The sequence below is a fragment of the Lissotriton vulgaris genome, chromosome 8 (genome assembly GCF_964263255.1).
Source record: "Lissotriton vulgaris chromosome 8, aLisVul1.2, whole genome shotgun sequence".
NCBI classification, from domain to species: domain Eukaryota; kingdom Metazoa; phylum Chordata; class Amphibia; order Caudata; family Salamandridae; genus Lissotriton; species Lissotriton vulgaris.
In genome coordinates this window covers 155288120-155315484 of record NC_141696.1, presented here as the reverse complement: position 1 = coordinate 155315484, position 27365 = coordinate 155288120, and the positions used below count along the sequence as shown (strand labels likewise).

General features: G+C 43.5%; 35 non-coding genes across 35 annotated transcripts; all 35 read left to right on the top strand.

Moving 5' to 3' along the window:
* The first annotated feature begins 1664 nt into the window (after positions 1–1664).
* TRNAL-CAG (transfer RNA leucine (anticodon CAG)) lies at positions 1665–1747 on the top strand. The gene has a single exon. It is a non-coding gene; the product is annotated as a tRNA-Leu (tRNA).
* A 193-nt stretch (positions 1748–1940) lies between these two features.
* On the top strand, positions 1941–2023 carry TRNAL-AAG (transfer RNA leucine (anticodon AAG)). The gene has a single exon. It is a non-coding gene; the product is annotated as a tRNA-Leu (tRNA).
* A 1024-nt stretch (positions 2024–3047) lies between these two features.
* TRNAL-UAG (transfer RNA leucine (anticodon UAG)) lies at positions 3048–3130 on the top strand. Its single transcript has one exon. It is a non-coding gene; the product is annotated as a tRNA-Leu (tRNA).
* Positions 3131–3762: 632 nt separating this feature from the next.
* On the top strand, positions 3763–3845 carry TRNAL-CAG (transfer RNA leucine (anticodon CAG)). The gene has a single exon. It is a non-coding gene; the product is annotated as a tRNA-Leu (tRNA).
* Positions 3846–4036: 191 nt separating this feature from the next.
* On the top strand, positions 4037–4119 carry TRNAL-AAG (transfer RNA leucine (anticodon AAG)). The gene has a single exon. It is a non-coding gene; the product is annotated as a tRNA-Leu (tRNA).
* A 1024-nt stretch (positions 4120–5143) lies between these two features.
* TRNAL-UAG (transfer RNA leucine (anticodon UAG)) lies at positions 5144–5226 on the top strand. Its single transcript has one exon. It is a non-coding gene; the product is annotated as a tRNA-Leu (tRNA).
* A 632-nt stretch (positions 5227–5858) lies between these two features.
* Positions 5859–5941, top strand: TRNAL-CAG (transfer RNA leucine (anticodon CAG)). Its single transcript has one exon. It is a non-coding gene; the product is annotated as a tRNA-Leu (tRNA).
* Positions 5942–6132: 191 nt separating this feature from the next.
* TRNAL-AAG (transfer RNA leucine (anticodon AAG)) lies at positions 6133–6215 on the top strand. Its single transcript has one exon. It is a non-coding gene; the product is annotated as a tRNA-Leu (tRNA).
* Positions 6216–7239: 1024 nt separating this feature from the next.
* On the top strand, positions 7240–7322 carry TRNAL-UAG (transfer RNA leucine (anticodon UAG)). The gene has a single exon. It is a non-coding gene; the product is annotated as a tRNA-Leu (tRNA).
* A 906-nt stretch (positions 7323–8228) lies between these two features.
* Positions 8229–8311, top strand: TRNAL-AAG (transfer RNA leucine (anticodon AAG)). The gene has a single exon. It is a non-coding gene; the product is annotated as a tRNA-Leu (tRNA).
* A 1024-nt stretch (positions 8312–9335) lies between these two features.
* On the top strand, positions 9336–9418 carry TRNAL-UAG (transfer RNA leucine (anticodon UAG)). Its single transcript has one exon. It is a non-coding gene; the product is annotated as a tRNA-Leu (tRNA).
* Positions 9419–10050: 632 nt separating this feature from the next.
* Positions 10051–10133, top strand: TRNAL-CAG (transfer RNA leucine (anticodon CAG)). The gene has a single exon. It is a non-coding gene; the product is annotated as a tRNA-Leu (tRNA).
* Positions 10134–10324: 191 nt separating this feature from the next.
* Positions 10325–10407, top strand: TRNAL-AAG (transfer RNA leucine (anticodon AAG)). Its single transcript has one exon. It is a non-coding gene; the product is annotated as a tRNA-Leu (tRNA).
* A 1024-nt stretch (positions 10408–11431) lies between these two features.
* Positions 11432–11514, top strand: TRNAL-UAG (transfer RNA leucine (anticodon UAG)). Its single transcript has one exon. It is a non-coding gene; the product is annotated as a tRNA-Leu (tRNA).
* A 632-nt stretch (positions 11515–12146) lies between these two features.
* Positions 12147–12229, top strand: TRNAL-CAG (transfer RNA leucine (anticodon CAG)). The gene has a single exon. It is a non-coding gene; the product is annotated as a tRNA-Leu (tRNA).
* Positions 12230–12420: 191 nt separating this feature from the next.
* On the top strand, positions 12421–12503 carry TRNAL-AAG (transfer RNA leucine (anticodon AAG)). The gene has a single exon. It is a non-coding gene; the product is annotated as a tRNA-Leu (tRNA).
* Positions 12504–13527: 1024 nt separating this feature from the next.
* TRNAL-UAG (transfer RNA leucine (anticodon UAG)) lies at positions 13528–13610 on the top strand. The gene has a single exon. It is a non-coding gene; the product is annotated as a tRNA-Leu (tRNA).
* A 632-nt stretch (positions 13611–14242) lies between these two features.
* TRNAL-CAG (transfer RNA leucine (anticodon CAG)) lies at positions 14243–14325 on the top strand. The gene has a single exon. It is a non-coding gene; the product is annotated as a tRNA-Leu (tRNA).
* Positions 14326–14516: 191 nt separating this feature from the next.
* On the top strand, positions 14517–14599 carry TRNAL-AAG (transfer RNA leucine (anticodon AAG)). The gene has a single exon. It is a non-coding gene; the product is annotated as a tRNA-Leu (tRNA).
* Positions 14600–15623: 1024 nt separating this feature from the next.
* On the top strand, positions 15624–15706 carry TRNAL-UAG (transfer RNA leucine (anticodon UAG)). Its single transcript has one exon. It is a non-coding gene; the product is annotated as a tRNA-Leu (tRNA).
* Positions 15707–16338: 632 nt separating this feature from the next.
* Positions 16339–16421, top strand: TRNAL-CAG (transfer RNA leucine (anticodon CAG)). The gene has a single exon. It is a non-coding gene; the product is annotated as a tRNA-Leu (tRNA).
* A 191-nt stretch (positions 16422–16612) lies between these two features.
* On the top strand, positions 16613–16695 carry TRNAL-AAG (transfer RNA leucine (anticodon AAG)). The gene has a single exon. It is a non-coding gene; the product is annotated as a tRNA-Leu (tRNA).
* Positions 16696–17719: 1024 nt separating this feature from the next.
* TRNAL-UAG (transfer RNA leucine (anticodon UAG)) lies at positions 17720–17802 on the top strand. Its single transcript has one exon. It is a non-coding gene; the product is annotated as a tRNA-Leu (tRNA).
* A 906-nt stretch (positions 17803–18708) lies between these two features.
* TRNAL-AAG (transfer RNA leucine (anticodon AAG)) lies at positions 18709–18791 on the top strand. Its single transcript has one exon. It is a non-coding gene; the product is annotated as a tRNA-Leu (tRNA).
* A 1025-nt stretch (positions 18792–19816) lies between these two features.
* On the top strand, positions 19817–19899 carry TRNAL-UAG (transfer RNA leucine (anticodon UAG)). Its single transcript has one exon. It is a non-coding gene; the product is annotated as a tRNA-Leu (tRNA).
* A 632-nt stretch (positions 19900–20531) lies between these two features.
* On the top strand, positions 20532–20614 carry TRNAL-CAG (transfer RNA leucine (anticodon CAG)). Its single transcript has one exon. It is a non-coding gene; the product is annotated as a tRNA-Leu (tRNA).
* Positions 20615–20805: 191 nt separating this feature from the next.
* Positions 20806–20888, top strand: TRNAL-AAG (transfer RNA leucine (anticodon AAG)). Its single transcript has one exon. It is a non-coding gene; the product is annotated as a tRNA-Leu (tRNA).
* Positions 20889–21912: 1024 nt separating this feature from the next.
* On the top strand, positions 21913–21995 carry TRNAL-UAG (transfer RNA leucine (anticodon UAG)). The gene has a single exon. It is a non-coding gene; the product is annotated as a tRNA-Leu (tRNA).
* A 906-nt stretch (positions 21996–22901) lies between these two features.
* Positions 22902–22984, top strand: TRNAL-AAG (transfer RNA leucine (anticodon AAG)). Its single transcript has one exon. It is a non-coding gene; the product is annotated as a tRNA-Leu (tRNA).
* A 1025-nt stretch (positions 22985–24009) lies between these two features.
* On the top strand, positions 24010–24092 carry TRNAL-UAG (transfer RNA leucine (anticodon UAG)). The gene has a single exon. It is a non-coding gene; the product is annotated as a tRNA-Leu (tRNA).
* A 632-nt stretch (positions 24093–24724) lies between these two features.
* TRNAL-CAG (transfer RNA leucine (anticodon CAG)) lies at positions 24725–24807 on the top strand. Its single transcript has one exon. It is a non-coding gene; the product is annotated as a tRNA-Leu (tRNA).
* A 191-nt stretch (positions 24808–24998) lies between these two features.
* TRNAL-AAG (transfer RNA leucine (anticodon AAG)) lies at positions 24999–25081 on the top strand. The gene has a single exon. It is a non-coding gene; the product is annotated as a tRNA-Leu (tRNA).
* Positions 25082–26105: 1024 nt separating this feature from the next.
* Positions 26106–26188, top strand: TRNAL-UAA (transfer RNA leucine (anticodon UAA)). The gene has a single exon. It is a non-coding gene; the product is annotated as a tRNA-Leu (tRNA).
* Positions 26189–26820: 632 nt separating this feature from the next.
* On the top strand, positions 26821–26903 carry TRNAL-CAG (transfer RNA leucine (anticodon CAG)). Its single transcript has one exon. It is a non-coding gene; the product is annotated as a tRNA-Leu (tRNA).
* Positions 26904–27094: 191 nt separating this feature from the next.
* On the top strand, positions 27095–27177 carry TRNAL-AAG (transfer RNA leucine (anticodon AAG)). Its single transcript has one exon. It is a non-coding gene; the product is annotated as a tRNA-Leu (tRNA).
* Positions 27178–27365: the final 188 nt, after the last annotated feature.

Below are 27365 nucleotides of genomic sequence, written 5' to 3'. Positions count from 1 at the left end.
TAAGTAACAAACTTCAGTTTCAACTGCAAATTAATTTGCCCAATTCTGTCTTCAAGCTCGTATAATATTCTTCTAGCACTCGTGCTGTTTTATGTGTTTTTTGGGGGGTGCTTAAAAAGTCCCTTTTATTAATGAAATGGGTTACATTCAGTCTTGTGATATTTTTGGTTTACAATAAGTAGATTGTTAATTTTATGTAACCTCATTTTCTAATGCTCCATTCAAGAGATGTTTCCACTATGAAATGCAGAGCAAGGGGAAAGAGCACAAGTGATAGAGCGAGTGAGTGAGAAGGGGTGTTGAGGAAGGAGAGAATGAAACAAAGACAGAGTGAGTGAACGGCAGGTAGGCCTAGAAGAGGAGACTAGAAGTGAAGGCGACATACTTTTCCATGCTTTTGACCTCCCACCCATCCCAAACCGACCACAAACGTACCATCTATGCAACGTTGGTATGCAGAAATTCACGCCTCAGCCAGTGAGGGTAAGTCCCAGGCCAGGGGCTAGAGAGCAAAAGACTGCATGTGCTCAGACGTTCCCTGCTAGGGACAGTTGATCTGAAACAAGGTCTGCTCTCTTGTATCCAGCAAGGATCTAGAAATCCTGCATGAATCTGCAAGGCACAATGACAGCATACATTTGCATAATATGCCCCACCTTCTGCCTTCCTACTTCCTGTGCAGTAGTTGTTTGTGTAGAGAGAGAGGTCGCAGGCAAGGTAATTTTGTGAGTATAATACAGGACCCTAAATAGCTGGTGAGAGGTATGAGGTATTCTAAAAGCATAAAAATTGTACACCTGTGAAATGAAATGCTTTCACATGTGATCTTCTGTGTTTATTGACCTGTGCATAAAGTTGCACCTTGTGTTTGAAGGTTTAAATTATTTCAGGCTTGCATGGAGGCAGAAATTTCTGAGTGACTTTTATACATTTCTTAAGACTCTGCACTGTCAGGATGGCCGAGTGGTCTAAGGCGCTGTGTTTAGGCCGCAGTCTCCTCTGGAGGCGCGGGTTCAAATCCAACTTCTGACGTGACTTTTGGAGATGTAATCTCCTTTTTCAGGTTAACATCTGATGGAAGTTGCATCTGTTGGTCTTCACCTGGGATGTGATTCCGTCCTCATCTAGTCAAGAGAGCTGGGGTTTCTCATATATTTCGGTTGTATAAAGTCTTGCTGACAAAGTGCAGTCCTTACTATATGAGCATAGGACCCATGTAAGAGCTCATCTGGAAGAGTCATGCTCTTGTATGCCCTGGCCAGACAGGCCATGCAAATATGGAAGAATGCCTAGCATCTGGTAGACAGTTGGACTCCAGCACACTTACGGCAATTTCCTCAGGGCTGTGATCAGGGGCTGCTTAGATTTGCGTATTCCACCCTATGTTGTGACATTGAAATTCCTTGTTGAATTTGCTTTAGCTAGCCAAGAGGTGGCTGTTGACTCAATTTCAAAGCAGCTTTGGGCCTTTCAAGTGGCTGGTTAATAGCACTTTCTCTTTGTACGCCTTAAAGGTCTTAAGAGTTCTTCATAGGTACTGCTCTCTATGGATTGTTCAAAGATCTGTTGGAAGTACTTATAATAGGATAAATAAATTGAGGGCATGCCTTTTCGGTACCCCACTTGCATGGCTGTCTGGCCTGTGGAAGGTTCCACAAACGCAAGTCAGGATGGCCGAGTGGTCTAAGGTGCTGCGTTCAGGTCGCAGTCTCTTCTGGAGGCGTGGGTTCAAATCCCACTTCTGACAATTGTGTGTTTTCTCTACTTTTTTCTTGAGAGAGAAAAAATCAGATCATTTCCCTCACATGGGCTTATATGGTTGTCTACTTGGAAAAGTGCAGTGAGTTTTTTTCTTGCTCTAGCCACTCATGACCTAAGTTGTGTGCTTTTTTTTGGTTCACAATATCTTTCCCTCTCTGTAGATGATCAAGCAACATGTGGTCAGGATGGCCGAGTGGTCTAAGGCGCTGCGTTAAGGCCGCAGTCACTCCTTGAGGCGTGGGTTCGAATCCCACTTCTGACAAAACTTTAAGTCCATTTTGTCTCTGAGTTCTTTTAGAATCTCAGCTAAAAATTGGCAGTACATATAATATCTGAATAAGTAACAAACTTCAGTTTCAACTGCAAATTAATTTGCCCAATTCTGTCTTCAAGCTCGTATAATATTCTTCTAGCACTCGTGGTGTTTTATGTGTTTTTTGGGGGGTGCTCAAAAAGTCCCTTTTATTAATGAAATGGGTTACAATCAGTCTTGTGATATTTTTGGTTTCCAATAAGTAGATTGTTAATTTTATGTAACCTCATTTTCTAATGCTCCATTCAAGAGATGTTTCCACTATGAAATGCAGAGCAAGGGGAAAGAGCACAAGTGATAGAGCGAGTGAGTGAGAAGGGGTGTTGAGGAAGGAGAGAATGAAACAAAGACAGAGTGAGTGAACGGCAGGTATGCCTAGAAGAGGAGACTAGAAGTGAAGGCGACATACTTTTCCCTGCTTTTGACCTCCCACCCATCCCAAACCGACCACAAACGTACCATCTATGCAACTTTGGTATGCAGAAATTCACGCCTCAGCCAGTGAGGGTGAGTCCCAGGCCAGGGGCTAGAGAGCAAAAGACTGCATGTGCTCAGACGTTCCCTGCTAGGGACAGTTGATCTGAAACAAGGTCTGCACTCTTGTATCCAGCAAGGATCTAGAAATCCTGCATGAATCTGCAAGGCACAATGACAGCACACATTTGCATAATATGCCCCACCTTCTGCCTTCCTACTTCCTGTGCAGTAGTTGTTTGTGTAGAGAGAGAGGTCGCATGCAAGGTAATTTTGTGAGTCGGATACAGGACCCTAAATAGCTGGTGAGAGGTATGAGGTATTCTAAAAGCATAAAAATTGTACACCTGTGAAATGAAATGCTTTCACATGTGATCTTCTGTGTTTATTGTCCTGTGCATAAAGTTGCACCTTGTGTTTGAAGGTTTAAATTATTTCAGGCTTGCATGGAGGCAGAAATTTCTGAGTGACTTTTATACATTTCTTCAGACTCTGCACTGTCAGGATGGCCGAGTGGTCTAAGGCGCTGTGTTTAGGCCGCAGTCTCCTCTGGAGGCGTGGGTTCGAATCCCACTTCTGACATGACTTTTGGAGATGTAATCTCCTTTTTCAGGTTAACATCTGATGGAAGTTGCATCTGTTGGTCTTCACCTGGGATTTGATTCCGTCCTCATCTAGTCAAGAGAGCTGGGGTTTCTCATATATTTCGGTTGTATAAAGTCTTGCTGACAAAGTGCAGTCCTTACTATATGAGCATAGGACCCATGTAAGAGCTCATCTGGAAGAGTCATGCTCTTGTATGCCCTGGCCAGACAGGCCATGCAAATATGGAAGAATGCCTAGCATCTGGTAGACAGTTGGACTCCAGCACACTTACGGCAATTTCCTCAGGGCTGTGATCAGGGGCTGCTTAGATTTGCGTATTCCACCCTATGTTTTGACATTGAAATTCCTTGTTGAATTTGCTTTAGCTAGCCAAGAGGTGGCTGTTGACTCAATTTCAAAGCAGCTTTGGGCCGTTCAAGTGGCTGGTTAATAGCACTTTCTCTTTGTACGCCTTAAAGGTCTAAAGAGTTCTTCATAGGTACTGCTCTCTATGGATTGTTCAAAGATCTGTTGGAAGTACTTATAATAGGATAAATAAATTGAGGGCATGCCTTTTCGGTACCCCACTTGCATGGCTGTCTGGCCTGTGGAAGGTTCCACAAATGCAAGTCAGGATGGCCGAGTGGTCTAAGGCGCTGCGTTCAGGTCGCAGTCTCTTCTGGAGGCGTGGGTTCAAATCCCACTTCTGACAATTGTGTGTTTACTCTACTTTTTTCTTGGGAGAGAAAAAATCAGATCATTTCCCTCACATGGGCTTATATGGTTGTCTACTTGGAAAAGTGCAGTGAGTTTTTTTCTTGCTCTAGCCACTCATGACCTAAGTTGTGTGTTTTTTTTGGTTCACAATATCTTTTCCTCTCTGTAGATGATCAAGCAAATGTGGTCAGGATGGCCGAGTGGTCTAAGGCGCTGCGTTAAGGCCGCAGTCTCTCCTGGAGGCGTGGGTTCAAATCCCACTTCTGACAAAACTTTAAGTCCATTTTGTCTCTGAGTTCTTTTAGAATCTCAGCTAAAAATTGGCAGTGCATATAATATCTGAATAAGTAACAAACTTCAGTTTCAACTGCAAATTAATTTGCCCAATTCTGTCTTCAAGCTCGTATAATATTCTTCTAGCACTCGTGGTGTTTTATGTGTTTTTTGGGGGGTGCTTAAAAAGTCCCTTTTATTAATGAAATGGGTTACATTCAGTCTTGTGATATTTTTGGTTTCCAATAAGTAGATTGTTAATTTTATGTAACCTCATTTTCTAATGCTACATTCAAGAGATGTTTCCACTATGAAATGCAGAGCAAGGGGAAAGAGCACAAGTGATAGAGCGAGTGAGTGAGAAGGGGTGTTGAGGAAGGAGAGAATGAAACAAAGATAGAGTGAGTGAACGGCAGGTAGGCCTAGAAGAGGAGACTAGAAGTGAAGGCGACATACTTTTTCCTGCTTTTGACCTCCCACCCATCCCAAACCGACCACAAACGTACCATCTATGCAACGTTGGTATGCAGAAATTCACGCCTCAGCCAGTGAGGGTAAGTCCCAGGCCAGGGGCTAGAGAGCAAAAGACTGCATGTGCTCAGACGTTCCCTGCTAGGGACAGTTGATCTGAAACAAGGTCTGCTCTCTTGTATCCAGCAAGGATCTAGAAATCCTGCATGAATCTGCAAGGCACAATGACAGCATACATTTGCATAATATGCCCCACCTTCTGCCTTCCTACTTCCTGTGCAGTAGTTGTTTGTGTAGAGAGAGAGGTTGCAGGCAAGGTAATTTTGTGAGTAGGATACAGGACCCTAAATAGCTGGTGAGAGGTATGAGGTATTCTAAAAGCATAAAAATTGTACACCTGTGAAATGAAATGCTTTCACATGTGATCTTCTGTGTTTATTGTCCTGTGCATAAAGTTGCACCTTGTGTTTGAAGGTTTAAATTATTTCAGGCTTGCATGGAGGCAGAAATTTCTGAGTGACTTTTATACATTTCTTAAGACTCTGCACTGTCAGGATGGCCGAGTGGTCTAAGGCGCTGTGTTTAGGCCGCAGTCTCCTCTGGAGGCGTGGGTTCGAATCCCACTTCTGACATAACTTTTGGAGATGTAATCTCCTTTTTCAGGTTAACATCTGATGGAAGTTGCATCTGTTGGTCTTCACCTAGGATGTGATTCCGTCCTCATCTAGTCAAGAGAGCTGGGGTTTCTCATATATTTCGGTTGTATAAAGTCTTGCTGACAAAGTGCAGTCCTTACTATATGAGCATAGGACCCATGTAAGAGCTCATCTGGAAGAGTCATGCTCTTGTATGCCCTGGCCAGACAGGCCATGCAAATATGGAAGAATGCCTAGCATCTGGTAGAAAGTTGGACTCCAGCACACTTACGGCAATTTCCTCAGGGCTGTGATCAGGGGCTGCTTAGATTTGCGTATTCCACCCTATGTTGTGACATTGAAATTCCTTGTTGAATTTGCTTTAGCTAGCCAAGAGGTGGCTGTTGACTCAATTTCAAAGCAGCTTTGGGCCTTTCAAGTGGCTGGTTAATAGCACTTTCTCTTTGTACGCCTTAAAGGTCTAAAGAGTTCTTCATAGGTACTGCTCTCTATGGATTGTTCAAAGATCTGTTGGAAGTACTTATAATAGGATAAATAAATTGAGGGCATGCCTTTTCGGTACCCCACTTGCATGGCTGTCTGGCCTGTGGAAGGTTCCACAAATGCAAGTCAGGATGGCCGAGTGGTCTAAGGCGCTGCGTTCAGGTCGCAGTCTCTTCTGGAGGCGTGGGTTCAAATCCCACTTCTGACAATTGTGTGTTTACTCTACTTTTTTCTTGGGAGAGAAATATTCAGATCATTTCCCTCACATGGGCTTATATGGTTGTCTACTTGGAAAAGTGCAGTGAGTTTTTTTCTTGCTCTAGCCACTCATGACCTAAGTTGTGTGCTTTTTTTGGTTCACAATATCTTTCCCTCTCTGTAGATGATCAAGCAAATGTGGTCAGGATGGCCGAGTGGTCTAAGGCGCTGCATTAAGGCCGCAGTCTCTCCTGGAGGCGTGGGTTCGAATCCCACTTCTGACAAAACTTTAAGTCCATTTTGTCTCTGAGTTCTTTTAGAATCTCAGCTAAAAATTGGCAGTGCATATAATATCTGAATAAGTAACAAACTTCAGTTTCAACTGCAAATAAATTTGCACAATTCTGTCTTCAAGCTCGTATAATATTCTTCTAGCACTCGTGGTGTTTTATGTGTTTTTTGGGGGGTGCTTAAAAAGTCCCTTTTATTAATGAAATGGGTTACATTCAGTCTTGTGATATTTTTGGTTTCCAATAAGTAGATTGTTAATTTTATGTAACCTCATTTTCTAATGCTCCATTCAAGAGATGTTTCCACTATGAAATGCAGAGCAAGGGGAAAGAGCACAAGTGATAGAGCGAGTGAGTGAGAAGGGGTGTTGAGGAAGGAGAGAATGAAACAAAGACAGAGTGAGTGAACGGCAGGTAGGCCTAGAAGAGGAGACTAGAAGTGAAGGCGACATACTTTTCCATGCTTTTGACCTCCCACCCATCCCAAACCGACCACAAACGTACCATCTATATAACGTTGGTATGCAGAAATTCACGCCTCAGCCAGTGAGGGTAAGTCCCAGGCCAGGGGCTAGAGAGCAAAAGACTGCATGTGCTCAGACGTTCCCTGCTAGGGACAGTTGATCTGAAACAAGGTCTGCTCTCTTGTATCCAGCAAGGATCTAGAAATCCTGCATGAATCTGCAAGGCACAATGACAGCATACATTTGCATAATATGCCCCACCTTCTGCCTTCCTACTTCCTGTGCAGTAGTTGTTTGTGTAGAGAGAGAGGTCGCAGGCAAGGTAATTTTGTGAGTAGGATACAGGACCCTAAATAGCTGGTGAGAGGTATGAGGTATTTTAAAAGCATAAAAATTGTACACCTGTGAAATGAAATGCTTTCACATGTGATCTTCTGTGTTTATTGTCCTGTGCATAAAGTTGCACCTTGTGTTTGAAGGTTTAAATTATTTCAGGCTTGCATGGAGGCAGAAATTTCTGAGTGACTTTTATACATTTCTTAAGACTCTGCACTGTCAGGATGGCCGAGTGGTCTAAGGCGCTGTGTTTAGGCCGCAGTCTCCTCTGGAGGCGTGGGTTCAAATCCCACTTCTGACATGACTTTTGGAGATGTAATCTCCTTTTTCAGGTTAACATCTGATGGAAGTTGCATCTGTTGGTCTTCACCTGGGATGTGATTCCGTCCTCATCTAGTCAAGAGAGCTGGGGTTTCTCATATATTTCGGTTGTATAAAGTCTTGCTGACAAAGTGCAGTCCTTACTATATGAGCATAGGACCCATGTAAGAGCTCATCTGGAAGAGTCATGCTCTTGTATGCCCTGGCCAGACAGGCCATGCAAATATGGAAGAATGCCTAGCATCTGGTAGACAGTTGGACTCCAGCACACTTACGGCAATTTCCTCAAGGCTGTGATCAGGGGCTGCTTAGATTTGCGTATTCCACCCTATGTTGTGACATTGAAATTCCTTGTTGAATTTGCTTTAGCTAGCCAAGAGGTGGCTGTTGACTCAATTTCAAAGCAGCTTTGGGCCTTTCAAGTGGCTGGTTAATAGCACTTTCTCTTTGTACGCCTTAAAGGTCTAAAGAGTTCTTCATAGGTACTGCTCTCTATGGATTGTTCAAAGATCTGTTGGAAGTACTTATAATAGGATAAATAAATTGAGGGCATGCCTTTTCGGTACCCCACTTGCATGGCTGTCTGGCCTGTGGAAGGTTCCACAAATGCAAGTCAGGATGGCCGAGTGGTCTAAGGCGCTGCGTTCAGGTCGCAGTCTCTTCTGGAGGCGTGGGTTGAAATCCCACTTCTGACAATTGTGTGTTTACTCTACTTTTTTCTTGAGAGAGAAAAAATCTGATCATTTCCCTCACATGGGCTTATATGGTTGTCTACTTGGAAAAGTGCAGTGAGTTTTTTTCTTGCTCTAGCCACTCATGACCTAAGATGTGTGCTTTTTTTGGTTCACAATATCTTTCCCTCTCTGTAGATGATCAAGCAAATGTGGTCAGGATGGCCGAGTGGTCTAAGGCGCTGCATTAAGGCCGCAGTCTCTCCTGGAGGCGTGGGTTCGAATCCCACTTCTGACAAAACTTTAAGTCCATTTTGTCTCTGAGTTCTTTTAGAATCTCAGCTAAAAATTGGCAGTGCATATAATATCTGAATAAGTAACAAACTTCAGTTTCAACTGCAAATAAATTTGCCCAATTCTGTCTTCAAGCTCGTATAATATTCTTCTAGCACTCGTGGTGTTTTATGTGTTTTTTGAGGGGTGCTTAAAAAGTCCCTTTTATTAATGAAATGGGTTACATTCAGTCTTGTGATATTTTTGGTTTCCAATAAGTAGATTGTTAATTTTATGTAACCTCATTTTCTAATGCTCCATTCAAGAGATGTTTCCACTATGAAATGCAGAGCAAGGGGAAAGAGCACAAGTGATAGAGCGAGTGAGTGAGAAGGGGTGTTGAGGAAGGAGAGAATGAAACAAAGACAGAGTGAGTGAACGGCAGGTAGGCCTAGAAGAGGAGACTAGAAGTGAAGGCGACATACTTTTCCATGCTTTTGACCTCCCACCCATCCCAAACCGACCACAAACGTACCATCTATGCAACGTTGGTATGCAGAAATTCACGCCTCAGCCAGTGAGGGTAAGTCCCAGGCCAGGGGCTAGAGAGCAAAAGACTGCATGTGCTCAGACGTTCCCTGCTAGGGACAGTTGATCTGAAACAAGGTCTGCTCTCTTGTATCCAGCAAGGATCTAGAAATCCTGCATGAATCTGCAAGGCACAATGACAGCATACATTTGCATAATATGCCCCACCTTCTGCCTTCCTACTTCCTGTGCAGTAGTTGTTTGTGTAGAGAGAGAGGTCGCAGGCAAGGTAATTTTGTGAGTAGGATACAGGACCCTAAATAGCTGGTGAGAGGTATGAGGTATTTTAAAAGCATACAAATTGTACACCTGTGAAATGAAATGCTTTCACATGTGATCTTCTGTGTTTATTGTCCTGTGCATAAAGTTGCACCTTGTGTTTGAAGGTTTAAATTATTTCAGGCTTGCATGGAGGCAGAAATTTCTGAGTGACTTTTATACATTTCTTAAGACTCTGCACTGTCAGGATGGCCGAGTGGTCTAAGGCGCTGTGTTTAGGCCGCAGTCTCCTCTGGAGGCGTGGGTTCAAATCCCACTTCTGACATGACTTTTGGAGATGTAATCTCCTTTTTCAGGTTAACATCTGATGGAAGTTGCATCTGTTGGTCTTCACCTGGGATGTGATTCCGTCCTCATCTAGTCAAGAGAGCTGGGGTTTCTCATATATTTCGGTTGTATAAAGTCTTGCTGACAAAGTGCAGTCCTTACTATATGAGCATAGGACCCATGTAAGAGCTCATCTGGAAGAGTCATGCTCTTGTATGCCCTGGCCAGACAGGCCATGCAAATATGGAAGAATGCCTAGCATCTGGTAGACAGTTGGACTCCAGCACACTTACGGCAATTTCCTCAGGGCTGTGATCAGGGGCTGCTTAGATTTGCGTATTCCACCCTATGTTGTGACATTGAAATTCCTTGTTGAATTTGCTTTAGCTAGCCAAGAGGTGGCTGTTGACTCAATTTCAAAGCAGCTTTGGACCTTTCAAGTGGCTGGTTAATAGCACTTTCTCTTTGTACGCCTTAAAGGTCTAAAGAGTTCTTCATAGGTACTGCTCTCTATGGATTGTTCAAAGATCTGTTGGAAGTACTTATAATAGGATAAATAAATTGAGGGCATGCCTTTTCGGTACCCCACTTGCATGGCTGTCTGGCCTGTGGAAGGTTCCACAAATGCAAGTCAGGATGGCCGAGTGGTCTAAGGCGCTGCGTTCAGGTCGCAGTCTCTTCTGGAGGTGTGGGTTCAAATCCCACTTCTGACAATTGTGTGTTTACTCTACTTTTTTCTTGGGAGAGAAAAAATCAGATCATTTCCCTCACATGGGCTTATATGGTTGTCTACTTGGAAAAGTGCAGTGAGTTTTTTTCTTGCTCTAGCCACTCATGACCTAAGTTGTGTGTTTTTTTTGGTTCACAATATCTTTTCCTCTCTGTAGATGACCAAGCAAATGTGGTCAGGATGGCCGAGTGGTCTAAGGCGCTGTGTTAAGGCCGCAGTCTCTCCTGGAGGCGTGGGTTCGAATCCCACTTCTGACAAAACTTTAAGTCCATTTTGTCTCTGAGTTCTTTTAGAATCTCAGCTAAAAATTGGCAGTGCATATAATATCTGAATAAGTAACAAACTTCAGTTTCAACTGCAAATTAATTTGCCCAATTCTGTCTTCAAGCTCGTATAATATTCTTCTAGCACTCGTGGTGTTTTATGTGTTTTTTGGGGGGTGCTTAAAAAGTCCCTTTTATTAATGAAATGGGTTACATTCAGTCTTGTGATATTTTTGGTTTCCAATAAGTAGATTGTTAATTTTATGTAACCTCATTTTCTAATGCTCCATTCAAGAGATGTTTCCACTATGAAATGCAGAGCAAGGGGAAAGAGCACAAGTGATAGAGCGAGTGAGTGAGAAGGGGTGTTGAGGAAGGAGAGAATGAAACAAAGACAGAGTGAGTGAACGGCAGGTAGGCCTAGAAGAGGAGACTAGAAGTGAAGGCGACATACTTTTCCCTGCTTTTGACCTCCCACCCATCCCAAACCGACCACAAACGTACCATCTATGCAACGTTGGTATGCAGAAATTCACGCCTCAGCCAGTGAGGGTAAGTCCCAGGCCAGGGGCTAGAGAGCAAAAGACTGCATGTGCTCAGATGTTCCCTGCTAGGGACAGTTGATCTGAAACAAGGTCTGCTCTCTTGTATCCAGCAAGGATCTAGAAATCCTGCATGAATCTGCAAGGCACAATGACAGCATACATTTGCATAATATGCCCCACCTTCTGCCTTCCTACTTCCTGTGCAGTAGTTGTTTGTGTAGAGAGAGAGGTCGCAGGCAAGGTAATTTTGTGAGTAGGATACAGGACCCTAAATAGCTGGTGAGAGGTATGAGGTATTCTAAAAGCATAAAAATTGTACACCTGTGAAATGAAATGCTTTCACATGTGATCTTCTGTGTTTATTGTCCTGTGCATAAAGTTGCACCTTGTGTTTGAAGGTTTAAATTATTTCAGGCTTGCATGGAGGCAGAAATTTCTGAGTGACTTTTATACATTTCTTAAGACTCTGCACTGTCAGGATGGCCGAGTGGTCTAAGGCGCTGTGTTTAGGCCGCAGTCTCCTCTGGAGGCGTGGGTTCGAATCCCACTTCTGACATGACTTTTGGAGATGTAATCTCCTTTTTCAGGTTAACATCTGATGGAAGTTGCATCTGTTGGTCTTCACCTGGGATGTGATTCCGTCCTCATCTAGTCAAGAGAGCTGGGGTTTCTCATATATTTCGGTTGTATAAAGTCTTGCTGACAAAGTGCAGTCCTTACTATATGAGCATAGGACCCATGTAAGAGCTCATCTGGAAGAGTCATGCTCTTGTATGCCCTGGCCAGACAGGCCATGCAAATATGGAAGAATGCCTAGCATCTGGTAGACAGTTGGACTCCAGCACACTTACGGCAATTTCCTCAGGGCTGTGATCAAGGGCTGCTTAGATTTGCGTATTCCACCCTATGTTGTGACATTGAAATTCCTTGTTGAATTTGCTTTAGCTAGCCAAGAGGTGGCTGTTGACTCAATTTCAAAGCAGCTTTGGGCCTTTCAAGTGGCTGGTTAATAGCACTTTCTCTTTGTACGCCTTAAAGGTCTAAAGAGTTCTTCATAGGTACTGCTCTCTATGGATTGTTCAAAGATCTGTTGGAAGTACTTATAATAGGATAAATAAATTGAGGGTATGCCTTTTCGGTACCCCACTTGCATGGCTGTCTGGCCTGTGGAAGGATCCACAAATGCAAGTCAGGATGGCCGAGTGGTCTAAGGCGCTGCGTTCAGGTCGCAGTCTCTTATGGAGGCGTGGGTTCAAATCCCACTTCTGACAATTGTGTGTTTACTCTACTTTTTTCTTGGGAGAGAAAAAATCTGATCATTTCCCTCACATGGGCTTATATGGTTGTCTACTTGGAAAAGTGCAGTGAGTTTTTTTCTTGCTCTAGCCACTCATGACCTAAGTTGTGTGCTTTTTTTGGTTCACAATATCTTTCCCTCTCTGTAGATGATCAAGCAAATGTGGTCAGGATGGCCGAGTGGTCTAAGGCGCTGCGTTAAGGCCGCAGTCTCTCCTGGAGGCGTGGGTTCGAATCCCACTTCTGACAAAACTTTAAGTCCATTTTGTCTCTGAGTTCTTTTAGAATCTCAGCTAAAAATTGGCAGTGCATATAATAACTGAATAAGTAACAAACTTCAGTTTCAACTGCAAATTAATTTGCCCAATTCTGTCTTCAAGCTCGTATAATATTCTTCTAGCACTCGTGGTGTTTTATGTGTTTTTTGGGGGGTGCTTAAAAAGTCCCTTTTATTAATGAAATGGGTTACATTCAGTCTTGTGATATTTTTGGTTTCCAATAAGTAGATTGTTAATTTTATGTAACCTCATTTTCTAATGCTCCATTCAAGAGATGTTTCCACTATGAAATGCAGAGCAAGGGGAAAGAGCACAAGTGATAGAGCGAGTGAGTGAGAAGGGGTGTTGAGGAAGGAGAGAATGAAACAAAGACAGAGTGAGTGAACAGCAGGTAGGCCTAGAAGAGGAGACTAGAAGTGAAGGCGACATACTTTTCCCTGCTTTTGACCTCCCACCCATCCCAAACTGACCACAAACGTACCATCTATGCAACGTTGGTATGCAGAAATTCACGCCTCAGCCAGTGAGGGTAAGTCCCAGGCCAGGGGCTAGAGAGCAAAAGACTGCATGTGCTCAGACGTTCCCTGCTAGGGACAGTTGATCTGAAACAAGGTCTGCTCTCTTGTATCCAGCAAGGATCTAGAAATCCTGCATGAATCTGCAAGGCACAATGACAGCATACATTTGCATAATATGCCCCACCTTCTGCCTTCCTACTTCCTGTGCAGTAGTTGTTTGTGTAGAGAGAGAGGTCGCAGGCAAGGTAATTTTGTGAGTAGGATACAGGACCCTAAATAGCTGGTGAGAGGTATGAGGTATTTTAAAAGCATAAAAATTGTACACCTGTGAAATGAAATGCTTTCACATGTGATCTTCTGTGTTTATTGACCTGTGCATAAAGTTGCACCTTGTGTTTGAAGGTTTAAATTATTTCAGGCTTGCATGGAGGCAGAAATTTCTGAGTGACTTTTATACATTTCTTAAGACTCTGCACTGTCAGGATGGCCGAGTGGTCTAAGGCGCTGTGTTTAGGCCGCAGTCTCCTCTGGAGGCGTGGGTTCGAATCCCACTTCTGACATGACTTTTGGAGATGTAATCTCCTTTTTCAGGTTAACATCTGATGGAAGTTGCATCTGTTGGTCTTCACCTGGGATGTGATTCCGTCCTCATCTAGTCAAGAGAGCTGGGGTTTCTCATATATTTCGGTTGTATAAAGTCTTGCTGACAAAGTGCAGTCCTTACTATATGAGCATAGGACCCATGTAAGAGCTCATCTGGAAGAGTCATGCTCTTGTATGCCCTGGCCAGACAGGCCATGCAAATATGGAAGAATGCCTAGCATCTGGTAGACAGTTGGACTCCAGCACACTTACGGCAATTTCCTCAGGGCTGTGATCAGGGGCTGCTTAGATTTGCGTATTCCACCCTATGTTGTGACATTGAAATTCCTTGTTGAATTTGCTTTAGCTAGCCAAGAGGTGGCTGTTGACTCAATTTCAAAGCAGCTTTGGGCCTTTCAAGTGGCTGGTTAATAGCACTTTCTCTTTGTACGCCTTAAAGGTCTAAAGAGTTCTTCATAGGTACTGCTCTCTATGGATTGTTCAAAGATCTGTTGGAAGTACTTATAATAGGATAAATAAATTGAGGGCATGCATTTTCGGTACCCCACTTGCATGGCTGTCTGGCCTGTGGAAGGTTCCACAAATGCAAGTCAGGATGGCCGAGTGGTCTAAGGCGCTGCGTTCAGGTCGCAGTCTCTTCTGGAGGCGTGGGTTCAAATCCCACTTCTGACAATTGTGTGTTTACTCTACTTTTTTCTTGGGAGAGAAATAATCAGATCATTTCCCTCACATGGGCTTATATGGTTGTCTACTTGGAAAAGTGCAGTGAGTTTTTTTCTTGCTCTAGCCACTCATGACCTAAGTTGTGTGCTTTTTTTGGTTCACAATATCTTTCCCTCTCTGTAGATGATCAAGCAAATGTGGTCAGGATGGCCGAGTGGTCTAAGGCGCTGCATTAAGGCCGCAGTCTCTCCTGGAGGCGTGGGTTCGAATCCCACTTCTGACAAAACTTTAAGTCCATTTTGTCTCTGAGTTCTTTTAGAATCTCAGCTAAAAATTGGCAGTGCATATAATATCTGAATAAGTAACAAACTTCAGTTTCAACTGCAAATAAATTTGCCCAATTCTGTCTTCAAGCTCGTATAATATTCTTCTAGCACTCGTGGTGTTTTATGTGTTTTTTGGGGGGTGCTTAAAAAGTCCCTTTTATTAATGAAATGGGTTACATTCAGTCTTTTGATATTTTTGGTTTCCAATAAGTAGATTGTTAATTTTATGTAACCTCATTTTCTAATGCTCCATTCAAGAGATGTTTCCACTATGAAATGCAGAGCAAGGGGAAAGAGCACAAGTGATAGAGCGAGTGAGTGAGAAGGGGTGTTGAGGAAGGAGAGAATGAAACAAAGACAGAGTGAGTGAACGGCAGGTAGGCCTAGAAGAGGAGACTAGAAGTGAAGGCGACATACTTTTCCATGCTTTTGACCTCCCACCCATCCCAAACCGACCACAAACGTACCATCTATGCAACGTTGGTATGCAGAAATTCACGCCTCAGCCAGTGAGGGTAAGTCCCAGGCCAGGGGCTAGAGAGCAAAAGACTGCATGTGCTCAGACGTTCCCTGCTAGGGACAGTTGATCTGAAACAAGGTCTGCTCTCTTGTATCCAGCAAGGATCTAGAAATCCTGCATGAATCTGCAAGGCACAATGACAGCATACATTTGCATAATATGCCCCACCTTCTGCCTTCCTACTTCCTGTGCAGTAGTTGTTTGTGTAGAGAGAGAGGTCGCAGGCAAGGTAATTTTGTGAGTAGGATACAGGACCCTAAATAGCTGGTGAGAGGTATGAGGTATTTTAAAAGCATAAAAATTGTACACCTGTGAAATGAAATGCTTTCACATGTGATCTTCTGTGTTTATTGTCCTGTGCATAAAGTTGCACCTTGTGTTTGAAGGTTTAAATTATTTCAGGCTTGCATGGAGGCAGAAATTTCTGAGTGACTTTTATACATTTCTTAAGACTCTGCACTGTCAGGATGGCCGAGTGGTCTAAGGCGCTGTGTTTAGGCCGCAGTCTCCTCTGGAGGCGTGGGTTCGAATCCCACTTCTGACATGACTTTTGGAGATGTAATCTCCTTTTTCAGGTTAACATCTGATGGAAGTTGCATCTGTTGGTCTTCACCTGGGATGTGATTCCGTCCTCATCTAGTCAAGAGAGCTGGGGTTTCTCATATATTTCGGTTGTATAAAGTCTTGCTGACAAAGTGCAGTCCTTACTATATGAGCATAGGACCCATGTAAGAGCTCATCTGGAAGAGTCATGCTCTTGTATGCCCTGGCCAGACAGGCCATGCAAATATGGAAGAATGCCTAGCATCTGGTAGACAGTTGGACTCCAGCACACTTACGGCAATTTCCTCAGGGCTGTGATCAGGGGCTGCTTAGATTTGCGTATTCCACCCTATGTTGTGACATTGAAATTCCTTGTTGAATTTGCTTTAGCTAGCCAAGAGGTGGCTGTTGACTCAATTTCAAAGCAGCTTTGGGCCTTTCAAGTGGCTGGTTAATAGCACTTTCTCTTTGTACGCCTTAAAGGTCTACAGAGTTCTTCATAGGTACTGATCTCTATGGATTGTTCAAAGATCTGTTGGAAGTACTTATAATAGGATAAATACATTGAGGGCATGCCTTTTCGGTACCCCACTTGCATGGCTGTCTGGCCTGTGGAAGGTTCCACAAATGCAAGTCAGGATGGCCGAGTGGTCTAAGGCGCTGCGTTCAGGTCGCAGTCTCTTCTGGAGGCGTGGGTTCAAATCCCACTTCTGACAATTGTGTGTTTACTCTACTTTTTTCTTGGGAGAGAAAAAATCAGATCATTTCCCTCACATGGGCTTATATGGTTGTCTACTTGGAAAAGTGCAGTGAGTTTTTTTCTTGCTCTAGCCACTCATGACCTAAGTTGTGTGTTTTTTTTGGTTCACAATATCTTTTCCTCTCTGTAGATGATCAAGCAAATGTGGTCAGGATGGCCGAGTGGTCTAAGGCGCTGCGTTAAGGCCGCAGTCTCTCCTGGAGGCGTGGGTTCGAATCCCACTTCTGACAAAACTTTAAGTCCATTTTGTCTCTGAGTTCTTTTAGAATCTCAGCTAAAAATTGGCAGTGCATATAATATCTGAATAAGTAACAAACTTCAGTTTCAACTGCAAATTAATTTGCCCAATTCTGTCTTCAAGCTCGTATAATATTCTTATAGCACTCGTGGTGTTTTATGTGTTTTTTGGGGGGTGCTTAAAAAGTCCCTTTTATTAATGAAATGGGTTACATTCAGTCTTGTGATATTTTTGGTTTCCAATAAGTAGATTGTTAATTTTATGTAACCTCATTTTCTAATGCTCCATTCAAGAGATGTTTCCACTATGAAATGCAGAGCAAGGGGAAAGAGCACAAGTGATAGAGCGAGTGAGTGAGAAGGTGTGTTGAGGAAGGAGAGAATGAAACAAAGACAGAGTGAGTGAACGGCAGGTAGGCCTAGAAGAGGAGACTAGAAGTGAAGGCGACATACTTTTCCCTGCTTTTGACCTCCCACCCATCCCAAACCGACCACAAACGTACCATCTATGCAACGTTGGTATGCAGAAATTCACGCCTCAGCCAGTGAGGGTAAGTCCCAGGCCAGGGGCTAGAGAGCAAAAGACTGCATGTGCTCAGACGTTCCCTGCTAGGGACAGTTGATCTGAAACAAGGTCTGCTCTCTTGTATCCAGCAAGGATCTAGAAATCCTGCATGAATCTGCAAGGCACAATGACAGCATACATTTGCATAATATGCCCCACCTTCTGCCTTCCTACTTCCTGTGCAGTAGTTGTTTGTGTAGAGAGAGAGGTCGCAGGCAAGGTAATTTTGTGAGTAGGATACAGGACCCTAAATAGCTGGTGAGAGGTATGAGGTATTCTAAAAGCATAAAAATTGTACACCTGTGAAATGAAATGCTTTCACATGTGATCTTCTGTGTTTATTGTCCTGTGCATAAAGTTGCACCTTGTGTTTGAAGGTTTAAATTATTTCAGGCTTGCATGGAGGCAGAAATTTCTGAGTGACTTTTATACATTTCTTAAGACTCTGCACTGTCAGGATGGCCGAGTGGTCTAAGGCGCTGTGTTTAGGCCGCAGTCTCCTCTGGAGGCGTGGGTTCGAATCCCACTTCTGACATGACTTTTGGAGATGTAATCTCCTTTTTCAGTTTAACATCTGATGGAAGTTGCATCTGTTGGTCTTCACCTAGGATGTGATTCCGTCCTCATCTAGTCAAGAGAGCTGGGGTTTCTCATATATTTCGGTTGTATAAAGTCTTGCTGACAAAGTGCAGTCCTTACTATATGAGCATAGGACCCATGTAAGAGCTCATCTGGAAGAGTCATGCTCTTGTATGCCCTGGCCAGACAGGCCATGCAAATATGGAAGAATGCCTAGCATCTGGTAGACAGTTGGACTCCAGCACACTTACGGCAATTTCCTCAGGGCTGTGATCAGGGGCTGCTTAGATTTGCGTATTCCACCCTATGTTGTGACATTGAAATTCCTTGTTGAATTTGCTTTAGCTAGCCAAGAGGTGGCTGTTGACTCAATTTCAAAGCAGCTTTGGGCCTTTCAAGTGGCTGGTTAATAGCACTTTCTCTTTGTACGCCTTAAAGGTCTGAAGAGTTCTTCATAGGTACTGCTCTCTATGGATTGCTCAAAGATCTGTTGGAAGTACTTATAATAGGATAAATAAATTGAGGGCATGCCTTTTCGGTACCCCACTTGCATGGCTGTCTGGCCTGTGGAAGGTTCCACAAATGCAAGTCAGGATGGCCGAGTGGTCTAAGGCGCTGCGTACAGGTCGCAGTCTCTTCTGGAGGCGTGGGTTCAAATCACACTTCTGACAATTGTGTGTTTACTCTAATTTTTTCTTGAGAGAGAAAAAATCTGATCATTTCCCTCACATGGGCTTATATGGTTGTCTACTTGGAAAAGTGCAGTGAGTTTTTTTCTTGCTCTAGCCACTCATGACCTAAGATGTGTTCTTTTTTTGGTTCACAATATCTTTCCCTCTCTGTAGATGATCAAGCAAATGTGGTCAGGATGGCCGAGTGGTCTAAGGCGCTGCGTTAAGGCCGCAGTCTCTCCTGGAGGCGTGGGTTCGAATCCCACTTCTGACAAAACTTTAAGTCCATTTTGTCTCTGAGTTCTTTTAGAATCTCAGCTAAAAAATTGGCAGTGCATATAATATCTGAATAAGTAACAAACTTCAGTTTCAACTGCAAATTAATTTGCCCAATTCTGTCTTCAAGCTCGTATAATATTCTTCTAGCACTCGTGGTGTTTTATGTGTTTTTTGGGGGGTGCTTAAAAAGTCCCTTTTTTTAATGAAATGGGTTACATTCAGTCTTGTGATATTTTTGGTTTCCAATAAGTAGATTGTTAATTTTATGTAACCTCATTTTCTAATGCTCCATTCAAGAGATGTTTCCACTATGAAATGCAGAGCAAGGGGAAAGAGCACAAGTGATAGAGCGAGTGAGTGAGAAGGGGTGTTGAGGAAGGAGAGAATGAAACAAAGACAGAGTGAGTGAACGGCAGGTAGGCCTAGAAGAGGAGACTAGAAGTGAAGGCGACATACTTTTCCATGCTTTTGACCTCCCACCCATCCCAAACCAACCACAAACGTACCATCTATGCAACGTTGGTATGCAGAAATTCACGCCTCAGCCAGTGAGGGTAAGTCCCAGGCCAGGGGCTAGAGAGCAAAAGACTGCATGTGCTCAGACGTTCCCTGCTAGGGACAGTTGATCTGAAACAAGGTCTGCTCTCTTGTATCCAGCAAGGATCTAGAAATCCTGCATGAATCTGCAAGGCACAATGACAGCATACATTTGCATAATATGCCCCACCTTCTGCCTTCCTACTTCCTGTGCAATAGTTGTTTGTGTAGAGAGAGAGGTCGCAGGCAAGGTAATTTTGTGAGTAGGATACAGGACCCTAAATAGCTGGTGAGAGGTATGAGGTATTCTAAAAGCATAAAAATTGTACACCTGTGAAATGAAATGCTTTCACATGTGATCTTCTGTGTTTATTGTCCTGTGCATAAAGTTGCACCTTGTGTTTGAAGGTTTAAATTATTTCAGGCTTGCATGGAGGCAGAAATTTCTGAGTGACTTTTATACATTTCTTAAGACTCTGCACTGTCAGGATGGCCGAGTGGTCTAAGGCGCTGTGTTTAGGCCGCAGTCACCTCTGGAGGCGTGGGTTCGAATCCCACTTCTGACATGACTTTTGGAGATGTAATCTCCTTTTTCAGGTTAACATCTGATGGAAGTTGCATCTGTTGGTCTTCACCTGGGATGTGATTCCGTCCTCATCTAGTCAAGAGAGCTGGGGTTTCTCATATATTTCGGTTGTATAAAGTCTTGCTGACAAAGTGCAGTCCTTACTATATGAGCATAGGACCCATGTAAGAGCTCATCTGGAAGAGTCATGCTCTTGTATGCCCTGGCCAGACAGGCCATGCAAATATGGAAGAATGCCTAGCATCTGGTAGACAGTTGGACTCCAGCACACTTACGGCAATTTCCTCAGGGCTGTGATCAGGGGCTGCTTAGATTTGCGTATTCCACCCTATGTTGTGACATTGAAATTCCTTGTTGAATTTGCTTTAGCTAGCCAAGAGGTGGCTGTTGACTCAATTTCAAAGCAGCTTTGGGCCTTTCAAGTGGCTGGTTAATAGCACTTTCTCTTTGTACGCCTTAAAGGTCTAAAGAGTTCTTCATAGGTACTGCTCTCTATGGATTGTTCAAAGATCTGTTGGAAGTACTTATAATAGGATAAATAAATTGAGGGCATGCCTTTTCGGTACCCCACTTGCATGGCTGTCTGGCCTGTGGAAGGATCCACAAATGCAAGTCAGGATGGCCGAGTGGTCTAAGGCGCTGCGTTCAGGTCGCAGTCTCTTCTGGAGGCGTGGGTTCAAATCCCACTTCTGACAATTGTGTGTTTACTCTACTTTTTTCTTGGGAGAGAAAAAATCAGATCATTTCCCTCACATGGGCTTATATGGTTGTCTACTTGGAAAAGTGCAGTGAGTTTTTTTCTTGCTCTAGCCACTCATGACCTAAGTTGTGTGCTTTTTTTGGTTCACAATATCTTTCCCTCTCTGTAGATGATCAAGCAAATGTGGTCAGGATGGCCGAGTGGTCTAAGGTGCTGCGTTAAGGCCGCAGTCTCTCCTGGAGGCGTGGGTTCGAATCCCACTTCTGACAAAACTTTAAGTCCATTTTGTCTCTGAGTTCTTTTAGAATCTCAGCTAAAAATTGGCAGTGCATATAATAACTGAATAAGTAACAAACTTCAGTTTCAACTGCAAATTAATTTGCCCAATTCTGTCTTCAAGCTCGTATAATATTCTTCTAGCACTCGTGGTGTTTTATGTGTTTTTTGGGGGGTGCTTAAAAAGTCCCTTTTATTAATGAAATGGGTTACATTCAGTCTTGTGATATTTTTGGTTTCCAATAAGTAGATTGTTAATTTTATGTAACCTCATTTTCTAATGCTCCATTCAAGAGATGTTTCCACTATGAAATGCAGAGCAAGGGGAAAGAGCACAAGTGATAGAGCGAGTGAGTGAGAAGGGGTGTTGAGGAAGGAGAGAATGAAACAAAGACAGAGTGAGTGAACAGCAGGTAGGCCTAGAAGAGGAGACTAGAAGTGAAGGCGACATACTTTTCCCTGCTTTTGACCTCCCACCCATCCCAAACTGACCACAAACGTACCATCTATGCAACGTTGGTATGCAGAAATTCACGCCTCAGCCAGTGAGGGTAAGTCCCAGGCCAGGGGCTAGAGAGCAAAAGACTGCATGTGCTCAGACGTTCCCTGCTAGGGACAGTTGATCTGAAACAAGGTCTGCTATCTTGTATCCAGCAAGGATCTAGAAATCCTGCATGAATCTGCAAGGCACAATGACAGCATACATTTGCATAATATGCCCCACCTTCTGCCTTCCTACTTCCTGTGCAGTAGTTGTTTGTGTAGAGAGAGAGGTCGCAGGCAAGGTAATTTTGTGAGTAGGATACAGGACCCTAAATAGCTGGTGAGAGGTATGAGGTATTTTAAAAGCATAAAAATTGTACACCTGTGAAATGAAATGCTTTCACATGTGATCTTCTGTGTTTATTGTCCTGTGCATAAAGTTGCACCTTGTGTTTGAAGGTTTAAATTATTTCAGGCTTGCATGGAGGCAGAAATTTCTGAGTGACTTTTATACATTTCTTAAGACTCTGCACTGTCAGGATGGCCGAGTGGTCTAAGGCGCTGTGTTTAGGCCGCAGTCTCCTCTGGAGGCGTGGGTTCGAATCCCACTTCTGACATGACTTTTGGAGATGTAATCTCCTTTTTCAGGTTAACATCTGATGGAAGTTGCATCTGTTGGTCTTCACCTGGGATGTGATTCCGTCCTCATCTAGTCAAGAGAGCTGGGGTTTCTCATATATTTCGGTTGTATAAAGTCTTGCTGACAAAGTGCAGTCCTTACTATATGAGCATAGGACCCATGTAAGAGCTCATCTGGAAGAGTCATGCTCTTGTATGCCCTGGCCAGACAGGCCATGCAAATATGGAAGAATGCCTAGCATCTGGTAGACAGTTGGACTCCAGCACACTTACGGCAATTTCCTCAGGGCTGTGATCAGGGGCTGCTTAGATTTGCGTATTCCACCCTATGTTGTGACATTGAAATTCCTTGTTGAATATGCTTTAGCTAGCCAAGAGGTGGCTGTTGACTCAATTTCAAAGCAGCTTTGGGCCTTTCAAGTGGCTGGTTAATAGCACTTTCTCTTTGTACGCCTTAAAGGTCTAAAGAGTTCTTCATAGGTACTGCTCTCTATGGATTGTTCAAAGATCTGTTGGAAGTACTTATAATAGGATAAATAAATTGAGGGCATGCCTTTTCGGTACCCCACTTGCATGGCTGTCTGGCCTGTGGAAGGTTCCACAAATGCAAGTTAGGATGGCTGAGTGGTCTAAGGCGCTGCGTTCAGGTCGCAGTCTCTTCTGGAGGCGTGGGTTCAAATCCCACTTCTGACAATTGTGTGTTTACTCTACTTTTTTCTTGGGAGAGAAAAAATCAGATCATTTCCCTCACATGGGCTTATATGGTTGTCTACTTGGAAAAGTGCAGTGAGTTTTTTTCTTGCTCTAGCCACTCATGACCTAAGTAGTGTGTTTTTTTTGGTTCACAATATCTTTTCCTCTCTGTAGATGATCAAGCAAATGTGGTCAGGATGGCCGAGTGGTCTAAGGCGCTGCGTTAAGGCCGCAGTCTCTCCTGGAGGCGTGGGTTCGAATCCCACTTCTGACAAAACTTTAAGTCCATTTTGTCTCTGAGTTCTTTTAGAATCTCAGCTAAAAATTGGCAGTGCATATAATATCTGAATAAGTAACAAACTTCAGTTTCAACTGCAAATTAATTTGCCCAATTCTGTCTTCAAGCTCGTATAATATTCTTCTAGCACTCGTGGTGTTTTATGTGTTTTTTGGGGGGTGCTTAAAAAGTCCCTTTTATTAATGAAATGGGTTACATTCAGTCTTGTGATATTTTTGGTTTCCAATAAGTAGATTGTTAATTTTATGTAACCTCATTTTTCTAATGCTACATTCAAGAGATGTTTCCACTATGAAATGCAGAGCAAGGGGAAAGAGCACAAGTGATAGAGCGAGTGAGTGAGAAGGGGTGTTGAGGAAGGAGAGAATGAAACAAAGACAGAGTGAGTGAACGGCAGGTAGGCCTAGAAGAGGAGACTAGAAGTGAAGGCGACATACTTTTCCCTGCTTTTGACCTCCCACCCATCCCAAACCGACCACAAACGTACCATCTATGCAACGTTGGTATGCAGAAATTCACGCCTCAGCCAGTGAGGGTAAGTCCCAGGCCAGGGGCTAGAGAGCAAAAGACTGCATGTGCTCAGACGTTCCCTGCTAGGGACAGTTGATCTGAAACAAGGTCTGCTCTCTTGTATCCAGCAAGGATCTAGAAATCCTGCATGAATCTGCAAGGCACAATGACAGCATACATTTGCATAATATGCCCCACCTTCTGCCTTCCTACTTCCTGTGCAGTAGTTGTTTGTGTAGAGAGAGAGGTCGCAGGCAAGGTAATTTTGTGAGTAGGATACAGGACCCTAAATAGCTGGTGAGAGGTATGAGGTATTCTAAAAGCATAAAAATTGTACACCTGTGAAATGAAATGCTTTCACATGTGATCTTCTGTGTTTATTGTCCTGTGCATAAAGTTGCACCTTGTGTTTGAAGGTTTAAATTATTTCAGGCTTGCATGGAGGCAGAAATTTCTGAGTGACTTTTATACATTTCTTAAGACTCTGCACTGTCAGGATGGCCGAGTGGTCTAAGGCGCTGTGTTTAGGCCGCAGTCTCCTCTGGAGGCGTGGGTTCGAATCCCACTTCTGACATGACTTTTGGAGATGTAATCTCCTTTTTCAGTTTAACATCTGATGGAAGTTGCATCTGTTGGTCTTCACCTAGGATGTGATTCCGTCCTCATCTAGTCAAGAGAGCTGGGGTTTCTCATATATTTCGGTTGTATAAAGTCTTGCTGACAAAGTGCAGTCCTTACTATATGAGCATAGGACCCATGTAAGAGCTCATCTGGAAGAGTCATGCTCTTGTATGCCCTGGCCAGACAGGCCAAACAAATATGGAAGAATGCCTAGCATCTGGTAGACAGTTGGACTCCAGCACACTTACGGCAATTTCCTCAGGGCTGTGATCAGGGGCTGCTTAGATTTGCGTATTCCACCCTATGTTGTGACATTGAAATTCCTTGTTGAATTTGCTTTAGCTAGCCAAGAGGTGGCTGTTGACTCAATTTCAAAGCAGCTTTGGGCCTTTCAAGTGGCTGGTTAATAGCACTTTCTCTTTGTACGCCTTAAAGGTCTGAAGATTTCTTCATAGGTACTGCTCTCTATGGATTGTTCAAAGATCTGTTGGAAGTACTTATAATAGGATAAATAAATTGAGGGCATGCCTTTTCGGTACCCCACTTGCATGGCTGTCTGGCCTGTGGAAGGTTCCACAAATGCAAGTCAGGATGGCCGAGTGGTCTAAGGCGCTGCGTTCAGGTCGCAGTCTCTTCTGGAGGCGTGGGTTCAAATCCCACTTCTGACAATTGTGTGTTTACTCTACTTTTTTCTTGAGAGAGAAAAAATCTGATCATTTCCCTCACATGGGCTTATATGGTTGTCTACTTGGAAAAGTGCAGTGAGTTTTTTTCTTGCTCTAGCCACTCATGACCTAAGATGTGTGCTTTTTTTGGTTCACAATATCTTTCCCTCTCTGTAGATGATCAAGCAAATGTGGTCAGGATGGCCGAGTGGTCTAAGGCGCTGCGTTAAGGCCGCAGTCTCTCCTGGAGGCGTGGGTTCGAATCCCACTTCTGACAAAACTTTAAGTCCATTTTGTCTCTGAGTTCTTTTAGAATCTCAGCTAAAAATTGGCAGTGCATATAATATCTGAATAAGTAACAAACTTCAGTTTCAACTGCAAATTAATTTGCCCAATTCTGTCTTCAAGCTCGTATAATATTCTTCTAGCACTCGTGGTGTTTTATGTGTTTTTTGGGGGGTGCTTAAAAAGTCCCTTTTTTTAATGAAATGGGTTACATTCAGTCTTGTGATATTTTTGGTTTCCAATAAGTAGATTGTTAATTTTATGTAACCTCATTTTCTAATGCTCCATTCAAGAGATGTTTCCACTATGAAATGCAGAGCAAGGGGAAAGAGCACAAGTGATAGAGCGAGTGAGTGAGAAGGGGTGTTGAGGAAGGAGAGAATGAAACAAAGACAGAGTGAGTGAACGGCAGGTAGGCCTAGAAGAGGAGACTAGAAGTGAAGGCGACATACTTTTCCATGCTTTTGACCTCCCACCCATCCCAAACCAACCACAAACGTACCATCTATGCAACGTTGGTATGCAGAAATTCACGCCTCAGCCAGTGAGGGTAAGTCCCAGGCCAGGGGCTAGAGAGCAAAAGACTGCATGTGCTCAGACGTTCCCTGCTAGGGACAGTTGATCTGAAACAAGGTCTGCTCTCTTGTATCCAGCAAGGATCTAGAAATCCTGCATGAATCTGCAAGGCACAATGACAGCATACATTTGCATAATATGCCCCACCTTCTGCCTTCCTACTTCCTGTGCAGTAGTTGTTTGTGTAGAGAGAGAGGTCGCAGGCAAGGTAATTTTGTGAGTAGGATACAGGACCCTAAATAGCTGGTGAGAGGTATGAGGTATTCTAAAAGCATAAAAATTGTACACCTGTGAAATGAAATGCTTTCACATGTGATCTTCTGTGTTTATTGTCCTGTGCATAAAGTTGCACCTTGTGTTTGAAGGTTTAAATTATTTCAGGCTTGCATGGAGGCAGAAATTTCTGAGTGACTTTTATACATTTCTTAAGACTCTGCACTGTCAGGATGGCCGAGTGGTCTAAGGCGCTGTGTTTAAGCCGCAGTCTCCTCTGGAGGCGTGGGTTCGAATCCCACTTCTGACATGACTTTTGGAGATGTAATCTCCTTTTTCAGGTTAACATCTGATGGAAGTTGCATCTGTTGGTCTTCACCTGGGATGTGATTCCGTCCTCATCTAGTCAAGAGAGCTGGGGTTTCTCATATATTTCGGTTGTATAAAGTCTTGCTGACAAAGTGCAGTCCTTACTATATGAGCATAGGACCCATGTAAGAGCTCATCTGGAAGAGTCATGCTCTTGTATGCCCTGGCCAGACAGGCCATGCAAATATGGAAGAATGCCTAGCATCTGGTAGACAGTTGGACTCCAGCACACTTACGGCAATTTCCTCAGGGCTGTGATCAGGGGCTGCTTAGATTTGCGTATTCCACCCTATGTTGTGACATTGAAATTCCTTGTTGAATTTGCTTTAGCTAGCCAAGAGGTGGCTGTTGACTCAATTTCAAAGCAGCTTTGGGCCTTTCAAGTGGCTGGTTAATAGCACTTTCTCTTTGTACGCCTTAAAGGTCTAAAGAGTTCTTCATAGGTACTGCTCTCTATGGATTGTTCAAAGATCTGTTGGAAGTACTTATAATAGGATAAATAAATTGAGGGCATGCCTTTTCGGTACCCCACTTGCATGGCTGTCTGGCCTGTGGAAGGATCCACAAATGCAAGTCAGGATGGCCGAGTGGTCTAAGGCGCTGCGTTCAGGTCGCAGTCTCTTCTGGAGGCGTGGGTTCAAATCCCACTTCTGACAATTGTGTGTTTACTCTACTTTTTTCTTGGGAGAGAAAAAATCAGATCATTTCCCTCACATGGGCTTATATGGCTGTCTACTTGGAAAAGTGCAGTGAGTTTTTTTCTTGCTCTAGCCACTCATGACCTAAGTTGTGTGCTTTTTTTGGTTCACAATATCTTTCCCTCTCTGTAGATGATCAAGCAAATGTGGTCAGGATGGCCGAGTGGTCTAAGGCGCTGCGTTAAGGCCGCAGTCTCTCCTGGAGGTGTGGGTTCGAATCCCACTTCTGACAAAACTTTAAGTCCATTTTGTCTCTGAGTTCTTTTAGAATCTCAGCTAAAAATTGGCAGTGCATATAATAACTGAATAAGTAACAAACTTCAGTTTCAACTGCAAATTAATTTGCCCAATTCTGTCTTCAAGCTCGTATAATATTCTTCTAGCACTCGTGGTGTTTTATGTGTTTTTTGGGGGGTGCTT